General features: G+C 48.0%; 1 protein-coding gene across 2 annotated transcripts in view; it reads left to right on the top strand.

Moving 5' to 3' along the window:
- Positions 1 to 24702, top strand: part of PKNOX2 (PBX/knotted 1 homeobox 2) — a 258068-nt gene that overhangs the window by 58390 nt on the left and 174976 nt on the right. For both annotated transcript variants that reach the window (XM_041771394.1, XM_041771395.1), the window contains exon 2: positions 11568 to 11637. The gene's annotated coding sequence lies outside the window, so the exon portion shown is untranslated. The remainder of the gene's footprint in view (positions 1 to 11567; positions 11638 to 24702) is intronic.

The following is a 24702-nucleotide window of genomic DNA, read 5'->3' as shown; positions in this document are numbered from 1 at the left end:
TTCCTACAGCGGATACATGTGACTGTCTTTCATTTCATTAAAAAAAATTTTTTTTTCTGTCTTTCATTTCAAACTAGAGAGTGGCCTGCTCATTATCAGTTGTCTCTTACCTCCAACGAGTTTAAAACAAATTTAAAAAATTTTTTTTCTTTTCTTTTTTACCCTAAATTGTATCTCATCTGTCCAGTATCAGCACCCTGGAATCACGCCAGCTCAGATGTTTCCACAGGAAAGTTGTCTTCCCTGGCAGCAGCCTGGCCTGGGAGCCCCTGTCCCTTTCTGCCTGGCAGGCCCCTACTCTGTGTTCTCCCCACTGGTCTTCAGAGACGTGAGGTCCCCTGCTCTCTCTGTCTGCCCTGGGCTCCCTTACCCTCACCTTGGCTGTCAGAGGCTCCTCTTCCGCTCTTCGACATCCTAAGCTCTTTTCTTTTCTTCTGTAGAAATTGAGAGAAGTTACTGGCAGTATGTGCTTTTAAAAATTGGGGTAAAATACATATAACATAAAATTGACCATCTAAACCACTTTTAAGTGAACAGTTCAGTGACATGAAGTACTTTCACAGTGCTGTGCAACCATCACCAACCACCATCTATTCCCCAGAACCCTTTTTATCTTGCAAAACCACAACTCTGCATTTGTTCAACCATAACCCCCATCTTTCTTCCCTCCCAGCTCCTGGCAACTGCTGTTCAACCTTCCATGTCTACAAATTTGACTTCTCCAGGTCCCTCATGGGAGTGGAATCATACTGGTTTTGTCCTTTGGTGGCTGGATTATTTCATTTAGCACAGTCTTCTCCAGGTTTATCCACACTGTACATACCATGTGTCAGAACTTCCTTCCCTTAATTTTAAGGTTCAGTATTTCCTTATATATATTTACCATGCTTTGTTCATCCATTCATCTGTCCATGGACATTTTGGTGGCTCCCCACCTTTTGGCTCTTGGGAATAATGCTGCTATGAATGTGGGTGTGCAAACATCTCTGAGCCCCTGCTTTTAGTTCTTTTGGGCATATCTTTAGAACTGGAGGCATGTTTTCAGGGTGTCTTAATTATTCTTCACTCTCCTACAAGTCTATTTTTATTTTATTCTTAAACTAACATCTTTTAAACAACTACTGACCTCACCGGGTCTGTGGCACGTGCCTCAACGGGTGCTTTCTCAGAGAGCTCCAGAGGTTCTTTCCTGTCCTTTCTCTCTAAAACACCTTCCTCCTCTCCCCGGTCACTTCTGCTCCCTTACCAGGCTACATTTTTCTTCTTGGTACTTGTCACCACTTGATTGTATATATATACACATCGATATATATATATATACATATATATGTATGTATGTACAGTTTGCTTGTTTCCTCCATTAGAATGTGAGCTCCATGAAAACAGGGACTTTTCTGTTTTGTTCATTGTTACATAGTTGATGTCAGGCACAGTGCCTGGTACATGTGCCTAAGACATAATTATTAAGTTATTATTTTTTAATGATTTATTTTAGAGAGGTGTAGGTAGGGGCAGAGGGAGAAGGAGAGTCTCAAGAAGACTCTTTGCTGAGCGGGGAGGGCTCAATCTCACAAACCTGAGATCATGACCCAAGCCAAAACTGAGCTGACACTTAAGCGACCGAGCCACCCAGGTGCCCTAATTATTAAGTTATTATTAACTCGAACGAATGATCAAAAGAATGAATAAATCAGCAAGGGACTATTCCTACCTGTGAACTTCTTCCAGTCTAGTAGGCAGAGGAACACATAAAAATGGTTATATGGCAAATACAGAGGCTCTGAGACATTAGTAATGGGATCTGTGGCTGTGGCTCTGGGACTGCCCTGGAGAGTTGACCCAGGAAGTACTTCCCTGTACTGGGCAGATTTTTCCCTCAACCTTGATAAAAAGGCCCATGCGACTTGAGTAGCTTTAATTTCATTGTCCTTCCAGTCTCCCCAGCACCTCGTGACATGAGACTATTATCATCGGTCTCCAGGCAAGGAAACCAAGATGGGTTGATGCTAGGCCATAAAGCTAGTGAGTAAGGCAGGTTTAGAGTCTGACTTCTTTTTTTTTTTTTCCTTTGTCAGTCATTTTTCTCATCCTTATTTCTTTTCAAAAATTACAAAAGTGGCAGTGCTCATGGCAAGCAGAAACAAGGCAAAGATACACTAAAAATGATGCCTTCATCTGGCTGTACCTGGTGCCCCATCAGCACCGGTGTGAACACTGGATCACCCCTGTCACTCTGCCTCATGCTCACACAAACACATGCAAAGTGATCAACTCATTCTAGAGTCTTCTCTGTTTTTGTAAAAATAGAACCACTCCACACACATCCTCTGCTACTTACTTTTCTTATTTTGAACATTATGGCCAGCTTGCATGGCACAAGATGTAGATCTAACACATTCTTTTAATGGTTTCATTTATTTACAGTATGGTTGTACCACAAGTTATGCAACCAGTCCCCTATTAGTAGACATCTGGGTTGTTTTTCACTTTTCCCCTATCATAGATGCTCCACATTATCCTTGTGCACTGCTACTTTTTCCCTATAGGACACATTCTCAAATTGGAGCTGCCTGGCCAAAGTCTCTGTGTATTTTTAATGGTAATAGACACTGTATACTATTTTCTCAAAAGGTAGTAGCAACCCAATGTCATGCTTTTAACCACTGCACTTTCTAGGCCTGACTGACTATCCCCACCCCTCTTCCCTCAGAGCCCAGAACCCTCAGGCTCATCCCAGCCTCCTCTGAGCTGGCCCAGGACTATCCAGGAAGGCAGGAGATACCCACCTCCTCCTTCTCTCACCTCTGGCCATATGTGGCCCTGGGCATTGCTCTGTCCTCTTCCTTGGCCAGTGAGGACTAGCAGTCAATAAAACTGGATTGTAGTTCTAATTCTGTCATTGCCCAACTGTTTGACCTTGGACAAGCCCCTTCACTTTTCTGTGCATTGGTTTCTTCATTCATAAATGGAAGGAGGTTGGGCTGGATGACCTATAAAGCCCTCCCTCTCTCCAGATGACCTTTACAGTTTGGGACAGCCACAGAGCTGGCTCCCAAATGGAGCACTGGGGTCTGTCTCCTCTTTGGGGTGGCAGGGAGTGGGTGGGTGCTCAAGACAGGACAGAAGAACCTTTCTACTGCTAACTACCCACAGAAGTCCTGCCTGGTTCTTAGTGGATGGGCTGAGGATTCTAGGGCCAGGCTGAAATGGACCTGGGTTCAAACCTGGCGCAGCTGTATTCCAGCTGTGTGACCTCGGGCAGCGCGCCTCACCTCTCTGCACCTTAGCTTCCGAATCTGTTAAATGAGCAAGATAAATTGGCCTCAGTATTCTAGAGCAGCACTGCCTAATACAACCTTCTGTGATGATGGAGATGTAGTCTGTCTGAACCTTCCAGGACAATAGCCACTAGACACATATCGAGCACTTGAAATGCGGCTGGTGAAGCTGAAGCCTGAATTTTAAATTTTCTTTAATTTTAATTAATTAGGATTTGAATGTAAAAAGCCGCATGTGGTCAGCAGCTACCTTGCTGGACTGTGCAGCTCCAGAGGATGAAAATGAGACACAGTAATATAGTGTATAGGAAGTGCTTAGCTAGCTCAGGGTCTGGCACATAGTAAGCACTCAATAAATGTTTGCTATTATTAGGTATTATGTGTCTTGCTTTCCGGCCCGCCACACCTCGTGGCTCTCAATGACACCCCATACTGGCTGTCCCAGAGTCACCTGGGGGAAGGAGGGAGGGGGGAAGGTGTTGCTGCGGTGGTGCATGTCAGTAATGAGCCTTGCACTAAATGTTTCTGGTCTGCTACTTTCCCTGGAGGGTCATGTGAGCCAGAGTGGTATGTGGCCTGCTTTGCAAGTGATTAACATGGTGTAAGCAATCTGCATAGAGAGAAAAAACCCTCCGTTGGTATTCCATTATTCTATTAGAGTTTCAGAGCCGGGATTAAGTGGACATGATTTCTTCCTATGGGCCATTAATTTTGTTTTATTGCTGGTCTGATGGCCATTACCCTTTTTTGCCAATGCATTCCCCCATTAGGTTTGTACAATTAACAAAATATGTGCTGTTAGGGCTTTGATAGGAACAGTGGGATGGAAATAAAGGGAGGGGGTACAGCCGCCCCTGAGTTGGGGTGGGGAGAGGCTGGGCCCAGGGGTGGGGCCTCAGGAATAAAGCAGGGTGGGGCTTCTTCAGCACCTGCCCTGTAGCCACTGGCATTCCAGAAAAGCTGCCCTAAGACCTTTGCAGGCTGTCTCGAGGCTAGGAGTGGAGTTGCCCAGGTGAGAGGGAAGGACACGAGGCAGGCCTGCCTGGTGGTACTGGTGTTTCCCTGGATCCCATCCTCCACCCTCCAGCTGGCACAGCACAGCTGAGAACATAATGAGCCACCCACCCCCATGCTGTCACCTTGAACCCGAAACTCTTCAGCAGGCGGAGTAAGTCTGCCTCCAGGTGTCTGGCCCTAGACGGGAGACACTTCCGGGGTGACGCTTGCCTTCTCTCGGGGGTAAACAGGAGGACCCGTGCGTGATTAAAAGGGGGTGACTGCATCCTCCAGTGACTGCCGTGTGGAAATGCAGGACTGGCTTCGTTAGGTCTTCCAGTCTTTGGAGGAAAGTTAGAAATATGGATTGTTAAAATGCAAAATCTCTCACTTTTTAGACACTGGCAGAATTTATAAAAATGCCAGACAGGCAAGAGTCAGCATAGGGGCTGCCAGTTGGCAACCTCTGTCAGACAACGAGGAGTCATTGAAGGGTTTTAAGGAGGAGTGGACCTTATCACATCTGTGTTCCAGAAAGATCCCAGGCTATGGGGAAGTGGTAGATGGGCAAAACTGGGGTGAGGCTAGAGGCCAGGAGACCAATTAGGACTGGAAAGAAGAGAGAGGCAGGTCAATGACGATGCCAAGTGAAGAAGAGCCATGATATTCCTGACAGAGAATCGGCAAGTCTTGGGTCCTGGTGTGTTCACACCTCAGAGGGTATCCACAGGGCCAGGAGGTTGCCCTGGGAGCAGGTCCTCTGCAGAGGGCCCTGAGGCCCTGGGAGTGCACACCTCATTCACCTGATGTAGACAGATCACTAGTGCCTCCAGTTCCTTCTGGCACATAGGAAAGGTATGAGGATTAGCCCACCAGTGCCAACATTGCCTAGAAGGTTTTAAATGCATGCCTGTTCTCACAGCTACAGGGCCAAGATCAGAGACCTGGGCCTGGGCAGGGCCTGAGGAATGTACTTGGGCAGCCAGGACTGGGAGATGGGGAGCTAAAGACAGGTGTGGAATTAGCATCCGTTCGTACCAGGTTCAGGAACGGCTGTGCACTACCCTCAGTGCTGGGGTGGGAGGCATCTCAGAGTCAAGTATTTAGTGCCAGGCAATTTTATCAGTCTTCAATTACCTAGTTATTGTGTAATTTAGAGCCTGGTGGTCAGGGCCTACAATGCTGTAACTGCCAACCTCATTCAACAAATGTAAGCAACTGCAAGCTGTTGGCAGGTGACGAGGGAGCGCAGTGGAACAGAGAGGAGGCTCAGCAATAAGGTGGGGACACACAGGGCATGCCGTCTGGACGGATGGGTGGTCCTGCAGGAGTTTCCTTCTGGAAAGATATATTCACATTTTGTTTTCCCTGGAAGTTTTGTTCATTTGCCCGTGGAGGGGTTTTCAGAGAAGAGGAGCATCCAGAGAGACTCTTGGTGTCGAAGAATGGGTTTCCATAATTTGTCTTCATCCCTAGGGCAAGGATAGAGAAGCTTTTATGGGCTGTGGGATGAATGCAGAAGTTCTCAACCTTCTTGCTTTGCCTCTCTTTCTCCTTTTCTGCTCAGTTGCTACCAATTTTTTTTAAATTTTTTTATTTATTTATGATAGTCAGAGAGAGAGAGAGAGGCAGAGACACAGGCAGAGGGAGAAGCAGGCTCCATGCACCGGGAGGCCCGACGTGGGATTCGATCCCGGGTCTCCAGGATCGCGCCCTGGGCCAAAAGCAAGCGCCAAACCGCTGTGCCACCCAGGGATCCCCTCAATTTTTAACTTTTAATACTTAAGAACCACGGTAGCCCTCATTTATTATTATCATTAATATGTTCCAAGCATTACACAAAATGCTCTAGATGCCTCATCTCATTCAAAGATGCTACTGTCGGGGATCCCTGGGTGGCTCAGCGGTTTGGTGTCTGCTTTCGGCCCAGGGCGTGATCCTGGAGTCCCCAGATCGGGTCCCACATCAGGCTCTCTGCATGTAGCCTGCTTCTCTCTCTGCCTGTGTCTCTGCCTCTCTCTGTGTGTCTCTCTCATGAATAAATAAACAAAATCTTTAAGAAAAAAAAAAAAAGATGCTACTATCACCCTCCTTTTTAATTTTTTTTTTAATTTTTTATTTATTTATGATAGTCACAGAGAGAGAGAGAGAGGCAGAGACACAGGCGGAGGGAGAAGCAGGCTCCATGCACCGGGAGCCTGATGTGGGATTCGATCCCGGGTCTCCAGGATCGCGCCCTGGGCCAAAGGCAGGCGCCAAACCGCTGCGCCACCCAGGGATCCCCACCCTCCTTTTTAAAGATGAGAAAATTGAGGTTGGTAGAGATTAAGGTTAGGTAAATGATGCTCCCAGGTTTGAACCCAGAACTCTCTGACTCTCACATCTTTACTCTTAACCAGGGTGATATACTGAGCTACCTTAGCACAAGACCTAGAACTCTCCCTGGTGGGTTAGTCTGGGCAACCTCCGAGGTATATAGATGTCAGATGGAATTTTGCTTTAAGGATTATCTAGTAGTCTAGCCCTATCATTTTGCCTATGGGGAAACTGAGGCACGGGGTGGGGGGGGGTAAAGTTCCTTGTCCAAGATCATACATTAATGACAGAGTGAGAAGCACGTGAACCATATCTGATTGACACCTCTCTGTTAGGGGTGTTCTTTCTATTAGACTCATGGCCTTGCTAAGCCTCAAGCTCACCTCTCTCCATCCTTACAACTTACCTAGGCATGTTGTATGGGTGCCGCTCAGCTCTCCTGGGGCATGTGCTACCTCCTATGAGAAGCTTTGTTAAATCCCTCTCCCTACCTCGTTCCCAGATAATCATGAGCATTCAACAACTCCTCTCTCACCTACCATTTCACAAATGTCCTCATATTTATAAATGTGAGTGGTCAATTTCATAGTTCCATTTTATTTTCATGGTGAATAAGTCAGACCTAAGTTTCAATTCTGATTCCATGATTGCATGGCTGCTTGTTTGAAGACTTTTGACATGATTGTTTGCCTGCCAGGACCGCCAACTATTGGCTTTGGAAGACCCGAAAATACATGGCACATCAGTGGGTCCCCAGCATGTGTCCATGGGGCAGCGACAGGTTACGTAGACTTTTCCACGGGTACATGGTAATGAGTGAAAAATAAGGATGGTGTGGGGAGGTTTCATGTTCACGTATATGTACACACATGGTGTGTGTGAGTGAGAGAGAGAGGGAGAGGAGCAAAGAGAGACAGAAAGAGAAGGAAAGAGGGAATGCTTTCCATGATGCTCTATTTATTCAATTTAACGAATGGTCCTTTGTGGCTCTCCTTACTTTTGGGGGTCGAATTACTTTATGAAACAATGGTGAACAAAGACAATATTAATCTTTTATCAGTATATCAGTTTGTCAACCCTGTCGATCTCCTCATTTATTTTTTTAACATTTCGTAGATAGGTGAAGCCATGTCTGGGAGACCAGGCCGTGCAGCAGCTTCTTACCCAGTGCAGGTTCTCCTTCCAGGGTTGGGGAGCTCACTACCTACAGGAAGCCTGTTTGGGGATGGTTCTCACTGCTAGAGACTTCTTTCTTCTATGGAATTGAAAGTTGACTTCCTCTAACATGTAGCAATTACTCCTGATCCTGCTGTCTAGAGTAACACAGCTCCTCTTTCTCCTCCTCCTCTTTGTAGTTTCTTCAAATATTTGGAGGACCACTATGTGGGAGAAAGATGGGTAATTTCAGAGAGGGACAAATGAAGGCATCAGTCTGATTTCTTTTCGTATCTTCTACCTCACAGCCTCCTAGTAATGAAAATAATAACATAATAAATAATAATGAAAATAATAACAAAATAGTAATATTAGCTAACATTCAGTGAGTGCTGAATTTGTATTCTAAGCACTTTGCAGTTTACAAAATCATTCAATCCTCACTCAAACCTCAGAGGTAGAACCCTTACTCGCCTGATTTTACTGATGGAAAACTGAGGCACAGAGAAGTTAAGTAACCTTCCCATGGTAGTGCCACTAGTAAGTGGTGGAGTCAGGACAGAAAACGGGGCAATCTGGGGGCCCCTGGATGGCTCAGTCAGTTGAGCGTCTGCTGTCAGCTCAGGTCATGATCCCAGGGTCCTGGGATTGAGTCTCGCATCGGGCTCCCTGCTCAGTGGGGAGTCTGCTTCTCCCTCTCCCACTGCCCCTGCTCATGTGTGTGCTCCCTCCCTCTCTCTGTCAAAAATAAATAAACAAAATCTTATTTTATGCCCAGAAAGCTGGGAAGTCTGATTCCAGAGCTTGCATTTTTATTTATTTATTTAAAGATTGTTTTAAAAATTTTATTTATTTGAGGGCATCCCTGGGTGGCTTAGTGGTTTAGTGCCTGCCTTTTTGGCCCAGAGCGTGATCCTGGGGACCTGGGATCGAGTCCCATGTCGGGCTCCCTGCATGGAGCCTGCTTCTCCCTCTGCCTGTGTCTCTGCCTTTCTCTCTCTATGTGTCTTTCATAAATAAATAAAATATTAAAATAAAATAAAATAAATAAAAATTTTATTTATTTGAGGGAGTGAGAGAGAGAGGGAGAGGGAGAGAAGGAGAGAGCATGCACAGGGGGAGGGGGGGCAGAGAGAAAGGGAGAAACAAACTCCCTGTTGAGCAGGGAGCCCAGTGTAGGGCTTGATCCCAGGACCCTGAGATCATGACCTGAGCCGAAGGCAGATGTTCAACTGACTGAGCCCCCCAAGTGCCCCCAGAGCTTGCACTTTTCGCTACTAAACTTTGAACCCATGCTTTAGCCACTGGACATCTTCACTCACTTCTCTTTTCACTGTGAAAGTTATTAAAATGTATGCCAGACTGCATCGTAAACTAATATGGATTGATAAGTCCAAGGTGAGGGGACTGTCCATCCCTCAGTTGGATGCCGTATGGCTATTAATGCAACCTGAGATCACATCTAATGGCTTTGGCAGCAATGCTGTACTCTGCGCTCATCCTGAGCTTATGTTAAATTCAAATAATCTCTCTCTCTCTCTCTCTCTCTCTCTCTATATATATATATATATATATATATGCACACACATATATATGTATTTTAAACTAGGGTTACCCTATTTGGTGTTTCTGGAATTGACTTTTGAATGGAAGAGTGGGATTTGGTGTATATATTCTTGTCAAATATTTTCCTACAATTCTGTAAAAAATAAAAAATGGATTTGCATGTGGACGTGGGCTAGAGCAATTTGGTGGTTTACAGAGATAGGATTGTGGCCTGTATTTCTTTATTTTCAAAATTATTTCTTTTATGGATATCATAATGTTATTGTGCAAAAACTGGTAAAGGAAAAAATGGACTTTGTCATTTTGGCTCATTCTTTCAGTTTGTTAAAAGCTTTATAACACTCTTGAATCCATCTCCCCAATAGGAGCTTCCTTCCCAGCTTTGTAGCATGTGCAAACAGCAAGTCTGCTGTATCTTCTAAGCTGCTGGCGGCTCCACAGACAATCCCAGAGGGCAGGGAGAGAGTACCTACTGCTGCATGCAATTCAATCTGGAGACTTCTTATACTGAGTTCATGTATGCTCAGTAGCAGTGTGTCAGTTGTTTAAAAGACTATAAGTTGGAGCCCACTGCCGACCATTGCCAACCGGCGGCTGGTTCTGAGCTGCTAGTTGTGAACTCTGTGTGGAATGAACAGGGTCTTCCAATGAATATTTCAACAGACATATACTGAGAATCCAATAAATCCTGGGCACTTTGCTAGATTCTCAGGCCATACAGATGCATGAGATGCAGTCCTGTCTTCCAGGTCTTGCAGTCCAATGGTCTGGGCTTATCTCAGAGGCAACTCCTTGAACCATGAACCTGTTATGCAGATGTTAGTAGACAGCTCCACAGGAAGTACCTTAGCCTGGTAGACGCCATCATGAACAAAAGGGGCATTTTCTTTCTATGAGCACACCACGCTATATACACCATGCCTGAATTTTCTACCTGAAATGCCACCTCTACCAAGAAACCTCTCTGTTTTAATGAACAAGAAGATCTTAAAGAGATTGGAGCAGAGGGGCTCATCTTCTTTGTGTCATTTTCTGTTGAAAAACTTTAAATGGCTCTACCAGATTCTAGCCTGAGTCTGGCCTCTCTTCCGAACACTCAGAGCCCTAGATGCTCTGGCCCTAATTGGCGTACTCAGTGTTGGTCTCGCCTTGGTCTCTCTCAGGCAGACCAGCTTCTGCATTGACCCAGGGCACTCCATGCCATCCCCCTCTCATCCTGGCTCAGACTGCTCCCTTTCTTGGAATGCCTTTTTGCTCCCTTCTACCAGCCAAATATTGCCTGTCTGTCTCCAAGACCTGTTCATCCTGAATACTCCCTCCAAATATTTCCTTGAGTGCCTCAGCTCTTGCCATCTTCATTCCTCTGTGGAGAGAGAATTATAGTCCCTACCACCCAGTTGAGTACTACTGTGCATATAGTCCTGTCTTCTCTGATGATGTTCCACATGGGGAATCTTATTTCCCCAATGACATCATGGCAGCAGTTTTATAACAGGACCCACCCATGGATTTTGTTCCTGTCACTGTACATAGCCACCGTAGATCATGGAGCAGACACCCGATAAACATGTGCTGGGTTTTCCTTGTTGTTATTGCTTTATTCCAGAAAGAGAAGTAAAAGCAGTCACATCTTTAATCTTTCCAAGTCTTGCCCTCATCCTGCTTCTCCATGTGCATTCTTTTCCTTCCAGCCCCATTGGACTCTTCCTTCCAGCCCCGTTGGACTCTTCACCTTTCCTTGAAAATTCTCCCCTCAATCAAGACTTTCCATAATCCTGACATAAACAACAGCCTTGGCTTTGTGGTTTGCTAGCTTTTTGCTGCCTTCCCTATATAGGTTGCAAGCTTTCACAGGGACTGCTGGGCTCATCCTCCTGCATGGGGTCTTCCATCAGATGGGAGGCATCAGTAAATGATTATTGCCTTGGTCAGCTTAGGGGTCTCAACAGCCATGAAATTCCTATAGGATTCCTATAGGGAAGGGGCTGAAACTCATAGGAAATTGAGGCACCAAGCAGGTAAGGAGGGAGTGATCCTCTCTCTGTCTGTCCTGGTTAGCTTTCCTAGATGGTAATCGCCTTGCACCAAGAGTCCCTTGGCCAGGAAACGTTTCCACTCAGCACTATGTGAATAAAGCTACTAGTCCTGGCTTTGCTCCTGGACCAGACCCACTCTGAGGTTACCCTCAGCCCTGCCTTGGCTCTCAATCCCAGCAGAATCATACATATCTATAAAAACGTTTTCTTTTATTGGCAGATGAAGTCCGGAGCAGGATTCTGAGGCTTTCCGTCCTCCATGCCGCTCACCAGAAAAGGGACTGTGAACTGTAAGTAACTCTGATTGGTGTTTCCATGCTGACTCAATGAGGTTATGGGTTAAAGACCAGCCCTGAACCTAATCTTTAACGGTCATGCATTGTGCAAGAGAAATACTCAACAATGAGCTATTCAGAATGTAAAATACAGAGGACTTCTAATTAGATTAGGTCTAAATGTGACAGAAAAGCCCTATAATATGACATCCTATTTAATTAGACTTTATTGATTGTGCATTAAGGTGGACTTGATGTGTCATGTGTGTCATGAGTGTTGGAGAGGGAAGCTCTTGAGTTTGCAAGGCCAACCCAGACCCCAGCCACTATCATCTGTGGACTAAGCTGGGGAGGCAACGAGGAGGAAGTGGGCCAGTTCATAACCCGCACTTGCTTTTACACCTTGGTTTATTTCTAGGGAGCCATGAAGGTGGGGAAGGCAGACACTGATGGTGGCTCCCCTTCCATTGGCATGGTTACAGCTCTACCGTATGCTTTATGTGCTCGTTTTGGCTCCTACTTTGCGAAAGTCTACCCACCTGGAGGACCCAGCTTCGGTCCAGTCTCCCCAGTAAAACCCTCTTTGGTAACTCCAGCTAGAAGTGATCTCTCCCTCTTCTGAAGTTCTGCTACATCGACAGGAGGCTGTAAGCTCCCGGAGGATGGTCTGGGATTCCCAGGTCTTCTTGTCCCCGCTGCACTCCCAACCTGGTCTCTGCTCAGCAGAGGTTAGCCCCAAGATTGGGTTGCCCTGGCCTATGTAGGTAGCTTCCCAGCCTGTTTCTGGGGCTACCGGAGGCCGGGCTGCCGCTGCGCCTCTGATAGTACATTGGCTTCCAACCAGTCCATGGAATTATAAATGATTAACCGTTATCAGCGCACATCTTCACCTCTGTGTAAAAATAGATTGACTGTAATGAGTATTTGAATAAATCATAAGAATGGCCGCCATGCGATCGTCTAACATCCTGCCGATGGCTGCCCGGTGAGTGAGCAGGGCGCCGGCCCTCCTGCCTAATGGCCTGCGATTCAGTGCTGGTCGCCTCTGTGATTGACGGGCTGTGGCTCCCAGGACACCGCCTCTGCAGCCCAGGCTCTGGAGTGGTCGGAGCCTGGGCCCAGGGGGCAGGGAAGGGGGCCTCCCTCCATCCTGTTCCAGGAAAGCCTACCTAGGAGATGCGGCTGGGGGACCGGGGGAGCCAGAGTGGAAAGACCTTTGTGAGAATCATGTCTCCTCGCACCGGAGGTTAAAGGGACCTCATAAGTCAAGTCAAGTAGGAGAGAAGCAAGCTGAGCGTGAACCTTAATGAGAGTGAAGAGTGTGGGCAAAAGGTCTGCACAATCTCTCCCTGTCTCTCAGGGCCCTCCCCACACCGGGTGCCTTGCATTGGGCCACATGCACCCAGGGAAAGCTCCCTCACAGGGACCTGCTCTTGGGCCTACACTGAGGAACAAGGAGCAGCAGGTTTCTCTGGGTCCTGGGATTCAGAGATGGGAAAGATTCAAATGATCCTTCAGGGAAATGTTTGTCAAGGCTGCCTCAGGCACGAGGATCCTGCCTTTTGGAGAGGGAGGAGGAGGAGGGGAGCAGGCTCAGAGGGACAGGGACCAGTTGAAGAGGGAATAGTCCGAAGTCTCAGAGTAAAGACCAGGGAAGGCTGGATTTGAGCAGGAAATAGAAAACATTTGAATTAATTCCAGTGGTATTCCAGTTATTATGGCTGTGACAAGCCACCCCAAAACTTAGCGCATTAATAATGTTGACTCTGTGCATATCTCGTGAGTCAGGAATTCAAACAGGGCACAGTAGGGATGGTGTGTCTCTTCCACTGGGTCTGGGATCTCAACGGAGGCAAGTGAAAAGCTGGGTGCTGGAATCATCTGAAGGCCCATTCACTTATAATTCGGGGGGCTGATCCCAGCTGTTGGCTGAGATGTTAGCTGGGGCTGCCAGCCAGGCCCATGTGATCACTCCGTGTGGCTCAGGCTTCTTCAAAGCCTGGTGGCTGGATGCCAAGGGGGAGCACCCTGAAAGAGAGCTAGAGCCGGTGGGGGCTGTACTGCCAAAGCCAAGTAGCCTTACTTCCACCACGTTCTCTTGACTTGACTGGGGCAGTTACAAAGGCCTACCGCGCTTTCAGGAAGACATAGACATTCCTCCCACCATGACTCAAAGGAAGAAGATCAACAGCATGTTAAAAGAGGAGCATGGGGATGGGATATATGTTGTTGCAACCATCTTTGGTGAGTACAGTCTACCATGACTAGTACTTGGCAAGTCAGACACAGTACAGCCTCATCTATTTCCAAAGACTAAAGAAAAGGCTAAAGAAACGCCCATTTTTGATAATCAGACTGTCCCTTATCTCACAGAATGTCTGGGTTTAAAATCCATCTCTACACCCCCAGAGGCCAGGCTAGGCTTCTTCCCAAAGCAGGACTCCCCAAGAACATGTTGATATTCAGAGGTCCTGCAGTTGGTGGAAGCTTCCACCTCATGGTCCATTTCAGCAAATGTTGGTCCAGTTTGTAACTCTCAGCTTGAAGTGCCAGATCTGGAGAGGCATTTAAACCTGTGACCAAGGATTCCTCAAGCTTATAGCCCTCATTCCCACCCAGGGATCCCCACACTCCCAATTCAGTGGCCTTCCAAGTTGAGAGAGGTTTGGACCAAAGAGCAGGACTTAAGAGGCTATTGGGGCTGTGTTGGGACCTGGGGAAGTCTGGACAGCCCTTCCTATCTGACCCGATGTCCTCTCCTCTCCTTCCTGCCCTTTTCCCACACACTAGAACCTGTACCTTTAAGGGACCAGGCCCCCTTTCCTTTGCCATTCTTCCCACCCAAATGCAGCTGAATTTTGGAAGAGAATCTGAGTGACTGGATGCCTTGTTGTGACTTAAAAGGACAGAAGCAAAACCCAGGCAAGGAAAGAGTGGAGACATGACTGATTCATTTTCCCAACGGGCTGAGATCTGAGAATGGCTAATGCCGGAAAGAGAGGGGGCAGGGAAGAGAGGGGTAAGCGGGCTTGGTTTTGATAAAAAGGTGCCAGGGTTTGGAACTTGAGTCTGGAAACTAATGTTTAACTTGGACAAATGAAGGAACAGATAAAAACAAGGATCATTTCTATTTTCAAGGCTCCAACTTGAGGGGAAAAAAGTTGGGGTCCGAAGACCAAAAATCAGAGTTTAGATTCTGACTCAGGACCTTTGGGATCCAGGCACATCTGCTTGGTCTTCAGATTCGTCATCTCCAGAATGGAGTTGGGATTGCAGCATACCCTTCCCAGGACTGCGGTGGGGAGCAAAGGGAAGCCAGCCTTTGAAAGCACGACAGCCATTCTTGGCACACAATAGCTACTCAAAACCCTTCAGCCATTCATCATCCACCCAGGAAATAAATAAAAAGTGGAGTTAGAAAGATTGTTTCTCTCCATTGCTCCTGACAGGGATGGTCAAGAATCTTTCCTTTAACTGTACCCTCCATAAAAGTTCACTCATAAACTATTGATATTTTAATAATACACATTAGCATCTTGCCCTTCGACAAATGAATATTGAATGAGCAATAAAGAGGCAAAAGAGTAACCAGGTGTACGGCTAGCTGCGGGAAAGCTGGGATCTTGGGTAGTTGGCAGAGGGAATGCCCCTTTCCAGGCACCTTGTGACTCACCTCTCTCCCCAGTGACCCCTAGGAAACAGCTTTTAAAAAGCGCTCAGATTCCAGCCCAGCCCAGTCTGAACAGGATTTCTCCTATGGTGTCTTACACTTGGCTGGAAGGGACTTGGGAGAAGAGAGGAAAAGTCACGGAAGAGCTGCGAAAGGCATGGATGTTTTGCACGGGGTGCAAGATCTTAGATCTTCGATCTCCCCACTACTTCTGCTAGGAGTGCAGACTTCTTTCCAAACCATGCTCTCCTGCTCCGTAAACTGAAAGTCTATAGACAGTGTGTCCACCACCAGAAATCAGGCAATGAGTTTTAAGAAATGTAGCTGGGGTGCAGGGGTGGAAAAGCAGCTGGCTCCGGGGACCCCAAACAGACCTGGTCTGATCACTCGCCCCTGGCGAAATCCAGAGGCAGAGAGAGGAGCGGTGGGGAGACAAGAAAGGAATTCATTCCAGTGAGGCCAATGCCAGGAAGACAGCGGACGAACATCACAGAGACTGTCTCCAAAGTGCTGAGAACACATCCCAGTTTAAATAAGGCAAATGCGGGACGAAGGTCGGTGGGTACCTGCAGGTGGGCAGCAAAGGTCGGGCTGATCATTGCCTTGGGGTCAATCACATGCGGTCCTGCTGGTGTCAGGACAGTTGTCACTGATGATGTAGGGGTAGTCTCGGTTCCCATCGGGGGATGTTTTGCCCACAAGGTCGTTTGTCCGAGTTGAGATAAGCTGGAAGGAAGAACTTAATCAATAGAAGGTATGAACTGAGGCAGTTGAAGTCCTCTTTCAGAAATAACTCAGGCTCCTTGCACCCACCTCTCCTCCTCTCTCTTCCAGGTCTTGGTGGGCACCTATGCTCGGGGGTGTGTTAGGTTAGGGTTTACAAGACAGAATTTCCTGCCTCTTTGCAGCTCCTGCTCCCAGCCCCGCTCCCACAGCCTCCAGATTCTCGTGGCCTCCATCTGGGCAGGGAGTCCTTGAGTGTGCAGAGAACAGTGACAGGGGCTCTTCGTTGGTCCGGCTTAATTGGTGTGATTTAATGGCGTTTCTGGAGGATTCAGATTTATACGGCTTTCTGAGCTGCAAATCTGCTTTCTAAATGTAGAATTTTTGTGGAGTGGTAAAAAATAATGGCTGTTCTGTGATTCCTGCCTCCCGAGCTAGGAGATTGCAATTTACATTATGCAAATAGACATTATGCAATCAAGGCACTTTAGCAGGAATCTGGCGGCAGCGCGGGCCGCTGATGAGATGCCGAGGTCTGCAGCCCCAACTGGAGGGGCTCTGCGAGAGATGAAGTGGGGAGCGGGTGGGGCCGCAGGGAGGACGCCGAGTCTGTTCCTCTGGCCCAAGGAGGCAAAGTGGAGCCTGCCCGGAGATGAATGCATCCGGGGAGCTGCCAAAGCGACTCTCTCAATTAATGGCTTTGTTTAATCATACCCCCTGTCCAGAGGAGTATTGTCTTACGGATAATTTCGTTTGCCTAACGAGATTTTGCTAATTAAATCTCCTTTCAGTTGGTGTGACTATGCCTGCAGGAGAGGGGGCTATTTGGAGTCTTCTCCACAAACCTTTCTGGAGAGGAGCTGAGAAGGAGGGAAGGGGTGGGGGGAGAGAAGAGAAGGAAGGGGAGGGAGAAACTTGCCCGCTGTGAGCAGGACTGGAGAAGGTTTGAGGGTTTGGGAACCACAGAGTGGCTGCCACCACCCACCTTGCCTTTCTGTCCTGTTCACCAGAGATGCAGACTCATCAGACTTTGTCCGGCCTGAGGGATTTCCTCCCCTTTTTTCTTCCTCTCTGGCTCCTGTGACCTCCACCATTATCCCTTCTCAACTTCTTCCCAAATCACATGCTAGGACATCCTAAAGGATTTCCAAGCCCTGCTCCCAGCAGCTCTGGCTGTGGGTGCTGGTGGTGGTGGTGGTGGCCATGTCGGAACCCTCCCCTTGCTTTTGCTATTAGCCAGCCAGTCTGGCTCTTCAGAGAGGAAAAATTGCTCCCAAATTGGCCATTTCTCCAGGGATAATTGCCTGAATCAAAGAGGAAAATACCTCCTCAAATTCATTTATCATCAGTCAGCCAAGGATAGCCTCCTATATACAGAGGAGCCTAGTGCTGTGCCTGAATAGTGGGAGCCTAATTAATGCTGCTGTATCTGGCCCGTCCCACCCATGCTCCACCACCTCAGTAGTGCTTTACTGTCTGCAGCCTCCTTGGCCTGACTGACCATGGGCTTCCAGGCTCAACCCTATCTACTTTTCCAGTTTCACCTCCTACCCCACCTTGCTCTTTCCTCCTTCCTAATACTTATAGACACTCAGACACATGGGCACATTCCTACTCCTGAGGCCCCAAATATACCTAGTTGCTCAGTTCCCCCAGGATACTCTGTATAACTGCACAGAGCCTTTGCACGTGCTGTATCCTCTGTCTGGAATCTCCTTGACTTGGTGACCCCTAATCCTCCTGCAATGTCCAACTCATATATCTTCCTCTATGACTGCCTCCTTCCAGAGCTTCCCTGGCTTTTGTGAAACACTGCTGCATACCTTCTATGTCCTCTTTGTCATTACAGGACCTCAAACATAGTTATTTGTCTGTCTTTCCAAGTTAAGGACTGAATCTTACTCTTCTCCTAATCCTAGTACCTAGCACCAGGCCTGGCCGTAATAGGTACCCTATCCGGTTGGTCAAATGAAAAAAAGAATGAATGAACCTAGGAGAAGAGGGTAAGGTGATAGAGGGGCATTCTCTAGTAAGTCCTTAAAGCCCCAGCATGGATGATGTGGTAGGAAGTCAGGAGACTGATTTCTGTTGAGTCCCCGCACAGTTACTTGCCTGTCCATTACTTTTACTTTCTGGGTGGGAGGGCACTACTTCTATGTGATAGGTCATGCACTACATTTGTCAGCATCTCCTGTCACATTCTCACATAGATCTTGTGAGGTGAATATTGTTTTTGCAGAGGAAACTGAAAGCAAAGTAGTATTTAGCTGTAATTGGGCCCACTGGCAGGGTCCCAACAGGATCTACCTCTAGCTAGGTGAAAGTTCTGGTGCTTTCCAGTGTCCCTCTCTATCTCATCCATCCATCCATCCATCCATCCATCCACCCATCCATCCATCATCCGTCCATCCACTGTCCATCCATTCATCCACCCATCCATTACCATCCATCTATCCATCCATCCATCCACCCATCCATCCACCCATCCATCTACCATCCATCCGTCCATCCACCATCCATCTGTCCATCCATCCAGCCTGCCACAAGCCAGCCAGCCTAGAAGTGTATCACACTCTTGCTGCCACAACACCAGGGCTCACACAGTGCTGGAATGCTCGTATGAGCTGTGGATGGGGTGAAACAGCCCCACAGGCAGCCTCCAGCTGCTGGGTCTGCACTGTTGCTCAACTAGCGGTGGGGATGTTGGGTGTGGAGGAGTCTGCATTCCATGCTGGGGAGCGTGGAGGCAGCCCAGGAGAAGTGGCTCCTATCTTCATATGTGATAAGGGCACATGCGTGTTACATGAGTGCCTGCAGGCTGCAGGGAGTGTGTGTATGAGTGAAGGACGCAGTGTTTGCAGAGTGGCTTTGTGTTTTTCTTGGTTCCTCGACTTTAGTGCTTTGCTTTTTGCCCTGCTGTTTTTCCTGTTGGTCCAGGTGTATCTGTAAATGTGCTGTCTCTGCACCTAGGCTTTTCCTCATCTTAGTATCCCCACTATGCTATCCATGCTCTGAGTCTTGTACCAAGTGTTTCTTGGTACATAACAGGTGCTCAAACAGTGCTCCATGATGCACTGAATGGTCAAAAGACTAAATGATTGAATGAGTAGACAAGCATGCACTTCGGTGTCACATGGACCTGAGTCTGAGCCCTAGTTCTGTTATTTATGTAGCTGAGAACCTGGGATTAATTTTCTCATCCAGAAAGTGAGAATACGGAAACTACCTATTCTATGTTTCTCGAAGGGCTGTTCATAGAGGATTGTAAGAGATATGTGAAAGTGGTTTATAAACTATGAAGCACTATACAAGTATAAGAGGTTATTATTATAATGGTTATTACACTTGAAGTGATCATTGTGTTTGAAAATTAGGGATTCTGTTTTCAGGAATATAAAATCATCCTGGCCTGATTTGAACTCTGAGACTTACACAGCAATCATTACAGGAACTGATCCTAGATTTACCCGACTATGAGAACTATCTGGGGCTGGGGTGGGAGGAGGGGGCTGGTGAAAATGGTCCATCTACACTGGGGCCATCCGTCCCCCAAGTGGACCCACATGGGAAGTCTCTCCTGAGTCTCTGCAATTGCCTATCTTTGCAAATGTTGTTCCTCTGCCAGGAATCCTTCTCCCTTTTTTTCCACTCTCTTTTGACCATCTTGCGCCAAGTTGCTGCACTGTCCCTGAGCTCCCGGGTTACCAAGTGTGCCTCTCTGAGGGCATTTATCACAGTGTACCTGTGACAATTAATGTCTGCCTCCCTGGCCACAGTGCGTGCCTTAGGTCAGATGAGCATAGCTTTTCTCTGGAGCTCCAGAGCTAAGGAGATGAACGGACGGATGGTGAGAAGGGAAGGGGGAAGGCTGGAGCTTGGTAGAGGCACAGGATTTGAGCTTTGGAAGTCCCCTAATCTGTAGGGGAAGGCGAGGAAGAAGCTTCAGAGAAATTATCACTGCCTTGCAAATAAGCCCCAAATTTCTGAGAGATATTTTCCACCCACCCTCATGCCCAAAGATCAAATAGGCTGATCTTCCATAGGGTCATGGGGCCTGGGGACCTCAATACTGTACAGGGAGGTGACTGGCCATCAGCCAGATGGGCAGTCGAGCCCTCCAGGATGGAGCTGAGTCCTTAGGACAGGGAGGCACCTGCCAGTTGCTGACCCCTACAGGTGAGCAGTTACCCACATGGGGAGGCAGGTGCTGCCTACCTCGCTCCTCAACCCTTCCAGATTCTTGCTTTTGCTGGAGTCAGCCCCAGCTGGTAGAAAATCTGTTGGAAGCCCTCCTAGGAACTGGCTCCTTTGCCTCACTCCCTGTGTTTGGAGGCATCTCGTCTCCATCCTGCTCTGGGCCACTCCCCCACACCCTCCCACCCCCAGCCGCAGCTCCTGGAGCCCCAGGCAGCCGCAGCGAAGTGCCAGGGGGCTGGGAGGTTTTTCATTACCGAATGCACTGAACCTATTTGTGAGTGTTTTGCAAAGTGTTTAATCCAAGGTGTTCCCTCAATTAAATTAGTGCAAACATCTGTGTCCCACATCCACCTCCATTTGCATTCTGTGCCATTTATTACAGCGGGAAATTGGAATGCACCTTAGGAATACTTAGGACAGAATTAGGCTAGGTTGGGGTGGGCGTCTGGAGGAGGGGGTCTGAGGGTGCCTGTGAGGTTGGTCCACAAGGTGGGTACTTCTCCAGGCTGAGACTTGGAGAGGAGCCACTTTCTGGTGCAAGAGACCACATGGAGAGAAGCTTCGGGAACTCGGGACCACCGGTCTTGTGGGGGAGGTTGAATGAGTTTAATTAATGCCCCCGATCCCCACCTGGGCCCAAGTACCTGCAGAGGCAGGAGGAGTTCACTGCTGTTGTTTTATAACTTTAAACCCAATTTTTTAAAAAAAAGTGTATCACATTCAAGTGACCCACCTGGGTCTCTCCCTGGGGGAGCCCTTTCCTGCTGGAAGGGTTTTTTTTTTTTCATCATGAAACTGCTTAGCCTTGGTGACTGGCTGAGTGTGGGTGGCAGCTCTCTCCCCTACACCATGTGATTCTCAGGATTGTCAAGTACTTTGGGAGTCCTACTGTTATACTAATGTAGGGGGCATTGAAGAAGCATAGTTTCTGCTCTGTGACAGGCACCGCTCAGCGTTTCTTATGCATTATCTGTTGTAACCCTCCCACCAACCCTCAGAGACAAGTCCTCTAATAACAGAACAAATCAGGGAGCCAGGCATAATCAGAAAGGTGAAGCAACACACCCTTGTTCCCCAGCTAAAAAGAGGAGCAGTGAACTCACGTCTGCACAACCCCGAAGGCTGTGCTTCCCACTGCACTCAGACATCTCGGATGAAGCACCTTTGAATCAGGGACCTGGACACCTTCCCAAATGTGGTGGCCAGCACCACAGCCCTGGCCCTGGCCAGGCTGTGCAGAGGCTCTGGTGGTAGTCTGTCCATTCCAGGCTTCTAGCCCTCCATTACAGGACGGCCTCGCCTGTGGTCCCCAGGGGCCTGTGATGGGCTGCTCAGCCTGCAGGTGGCTCACCCAAGGGAAGGGGCTCCTGGCTTTTATGGGATGGGGCAAGGAGGAAAAGGAGAAGTCTGGGAAGGGAGGAAGAGGCCCATGGGTTGCTCAGGGACCTTAGAGATCACTGAGTTCCTCAGTATCAAATGGGAGAAACTAAGGCTCAAAAGGAGCTAACACTCACCTAAGGCCACTGAGGGTTTGGTAGAGGCTGGAATGGATGGAACCCAAGGCTCCCGGCCCTTGGGAAGGGAACTAGGTCAGGGCCCAGGGAGGTCCCTGGGATTTTGTTGGGCAGGTGCTGGCTTTCTGGATGCAAAATGTAAGTCAAGGCTGGAGCAAAGGACCAGGGTGAGAAGAGGATGAGAGGCTGCTGTGGATGTGTCTACTAAGGGTCCTTCCGAACTGCCTTTTTTTTTTTTTTTTAAGATTTTATTTATTTATTCATGAGACACAGAGAGAGAGAGAGAGAGAGAGAGAGGCAGAGACACAGGCAGAGGGAGAAGCAGGCTCCATGCAGGGAGCCCGACCTGGGACTCGATCCCAGGCCTCCAGGATCACGCTGAAGGTGGCACTAAACAGCTGAGCCACCTGGGCTGCCCACCGAACTGCCTTTAACAGAGAACCTTCCACGTCCTTGAGGGTTGCTGGCTGTTTTCAGCCCGGGTCCTGGGGCAGTTTCTCACCAACTTCTAGGGTTTCACCTAGGGACATCAGGGGCCAGCAGAACCTGAGGAGACAGGAGGGGACCCAGGACCTAGGGCCACAAACCACTAGCTGGTGTCCATGTCTGTCTTCCCTTTGCCCTATCCACTCTGTGGACTGGGAAGCATCTAGAGGAATAGTGTCCAACAGATTTGAGCTCCCACTTCCTCGGCCAACCATGTTTTACTTAGCCTTAGTGTGCCTATCTGTTACAGACTACTAGAAATCCCACCTTATAGGGTTCTTGGGAAAAATTAAAGAAATCATAGGCATGCTTGACCTGGCTTTGGGGCTTAGGACGTCATTGCTAGTTTTCCTTCCTTTGCCATGGCTCCTGTCTGCTTTCCCCTCTGAGACCCTGTGCCTGCTCCTGGATGTAAAGCCGTGGGACAGTGGAGGAGGGGGCGCAGGGGGCTCTGTCAAGATGATGACAGGCAGCTCCAGTCCCAGCTCTTCCTCCTCCCTCTTCTCTTCCCTCCCTCTCTCATCAAAAGACTTTAATAAATGCATCTCAGCATGTGGCCCTGCCTGGGGCTTTATAAGAATGAATTGCTTATCCCAGCCTTTACTTTCTAGAGATGACAATTTACCATCTACATACATTTATTAAGCACCAACTGTGTGTGGTACCCTGCTCCAGGCATAGCAGGGTCAGCCTAAGAGCGACTCCCAGGGCTTCTTGTCTCCCCCCAGGGCCCCAACGCTTCCTGCTTTCTTGGGAGTGGCTGGATCCTATCACCCTCTGCCTCCACCAGAAAGATCCTGGGTTTCTGTACTCTTGTGCTTCTCTGCTTCTATGCATATGGTTCTCCTTGCCTAGAACGCTGTCCATCCCCCTGGTTTACCTGGCTAGAACTCACTTGCTTGGTGATGAGTGTGTGACCACATCCCGGCTGGGCTTTATCATCTTTGAGCTCCCAGTGCACATCAACCACCTTTCTGTGACTGTCTATCACACTGTATCTTAGTTACATCTTTCCTAGAGAGGCCTTGCGCTCGAGGGCTTGAGAGTTCAGAAGGTAGCATCCCAGAACTAGCCAGGGCCTTAGGAGTCCTCTGTTCTACCTCGCCTGGAGGCCAGCTCAAGCTCTGTCCATCCCTAAAGAAAGAGAATGCCCATTACTAGACTGGCTTTCTCTCCCATTAGCCTTTGGCGCTCAATAAATACTTGTTTTGTTGGACAAATCTGGCATGTTTGATGGGAGGCTGGCATGGCAGCAGGCCTCACTCTCTAGTTTCCAGGGTGTTCAGTCTGAGAGCAGGCCCCTGTCTCTTCTATTTGCAATTCTGGTAAGCATTCTCTCTCCCACCTGGCCTCAGGATATGGGATCTCCAGATGGAACAGAGGATAGGCAAAGCAGAATGACCCTCTTAATTTACTGCCCCTGTGTCATTGTTACAGACATTTCCTTTTCCTGAAGAGGAAAACAACCTGTCTCTTCTCTCTCTGCATGGCCAAAGCCTGCCCATATTCCCTAGTCCCATGCCACCTCTTGAACAAGTCTTAGATCACTCAGGGGAAGGCAGTTTCTCCCTCCCAGGGCACCTGGCCTGAATCTCCTGACACTGATCAGTGTCCACCCGCATCCCAAGTGTATCTGCATCCTGCCTTTTCCATGAAACTGAGTCAGCACAGGGTTCTGGCCTGTAGCCCTCACTCCACCTGGCATGGTGCCTGGCACATTCTGAATTTATAATAAGTGTTTGCCAAATGAATGAATGAATAAGACTACTCCTGGTTTCTCTCAGAGGGAGGTGTCTGGGTTCTTCTCCCATCCTTTGCTTGGCTTTTCTGTTCCAGGGTTCTAATGGACCTGGAGGCACATTTGTCACCAGGTACTGGAAACTGGGTGTTAGGACCAGAGAAAAGCAGGTGTTAAATTCCACTTGGTATACTGAGCAGCCTGGAATTACTTCTTTTTCTTTTTCTTTTTTTAGAGAAAGGGTACGTGTATGTGAACTGGGGGAGTGGGGGGGTGGGGAGGAAGGGAGAGAGAAAGAGATTGAGAATCTTAAGCAGACTCCATGCCCAGCATGGACCCTGACATGAGGCTCAGTCTTATAACCCTGGCATCGTGACCCTGAGATCATCACCTGAACCAAAATCAAGAGTCAGATGTTTAACTGACTGAGCCCTGCATGCACCCCTTCTATATGGCAGGCCTGTCTAGTCCTGGGACCCTGGTACTCTACACATGAAATCTCCAAAACCAAGTGAGCAAGATAGGTCATTGAAATAAGAAAAGAAAATATTTCAAATGTATTTATTTTTTTTAAATCTCATCCTGTTTAGATTTCCATTTCTGAATATGTTCCATAAGACATATATTGGTAGAGTAGTAGGCCTAATACACACACACACACACACACATTGATATATATACATATTGAAGGTATATGAAAATTTTTTACTGATAGACGTGTAAACTCATTTGAAGACCACAGACTTAAGGGC

This window comes from Vulpes lagopus, chromosome 10 (genome assembly GCF_018345385.1).
Source record: "Vulpes lagopus strain Blue_001 chromosome 10, ASM1834538v1, whole genome shotgun sequence".
In the NCBI taxonomy this organism is placed as follows: Eukaryota; Metazoa; Chordata; class Mammalia; order Carnivora; family Canidae; genus Vulpes; species Vulpes lagopus.
This window is presented reverse-complemented; position numbering and strand designations above follow the sequence as displayed.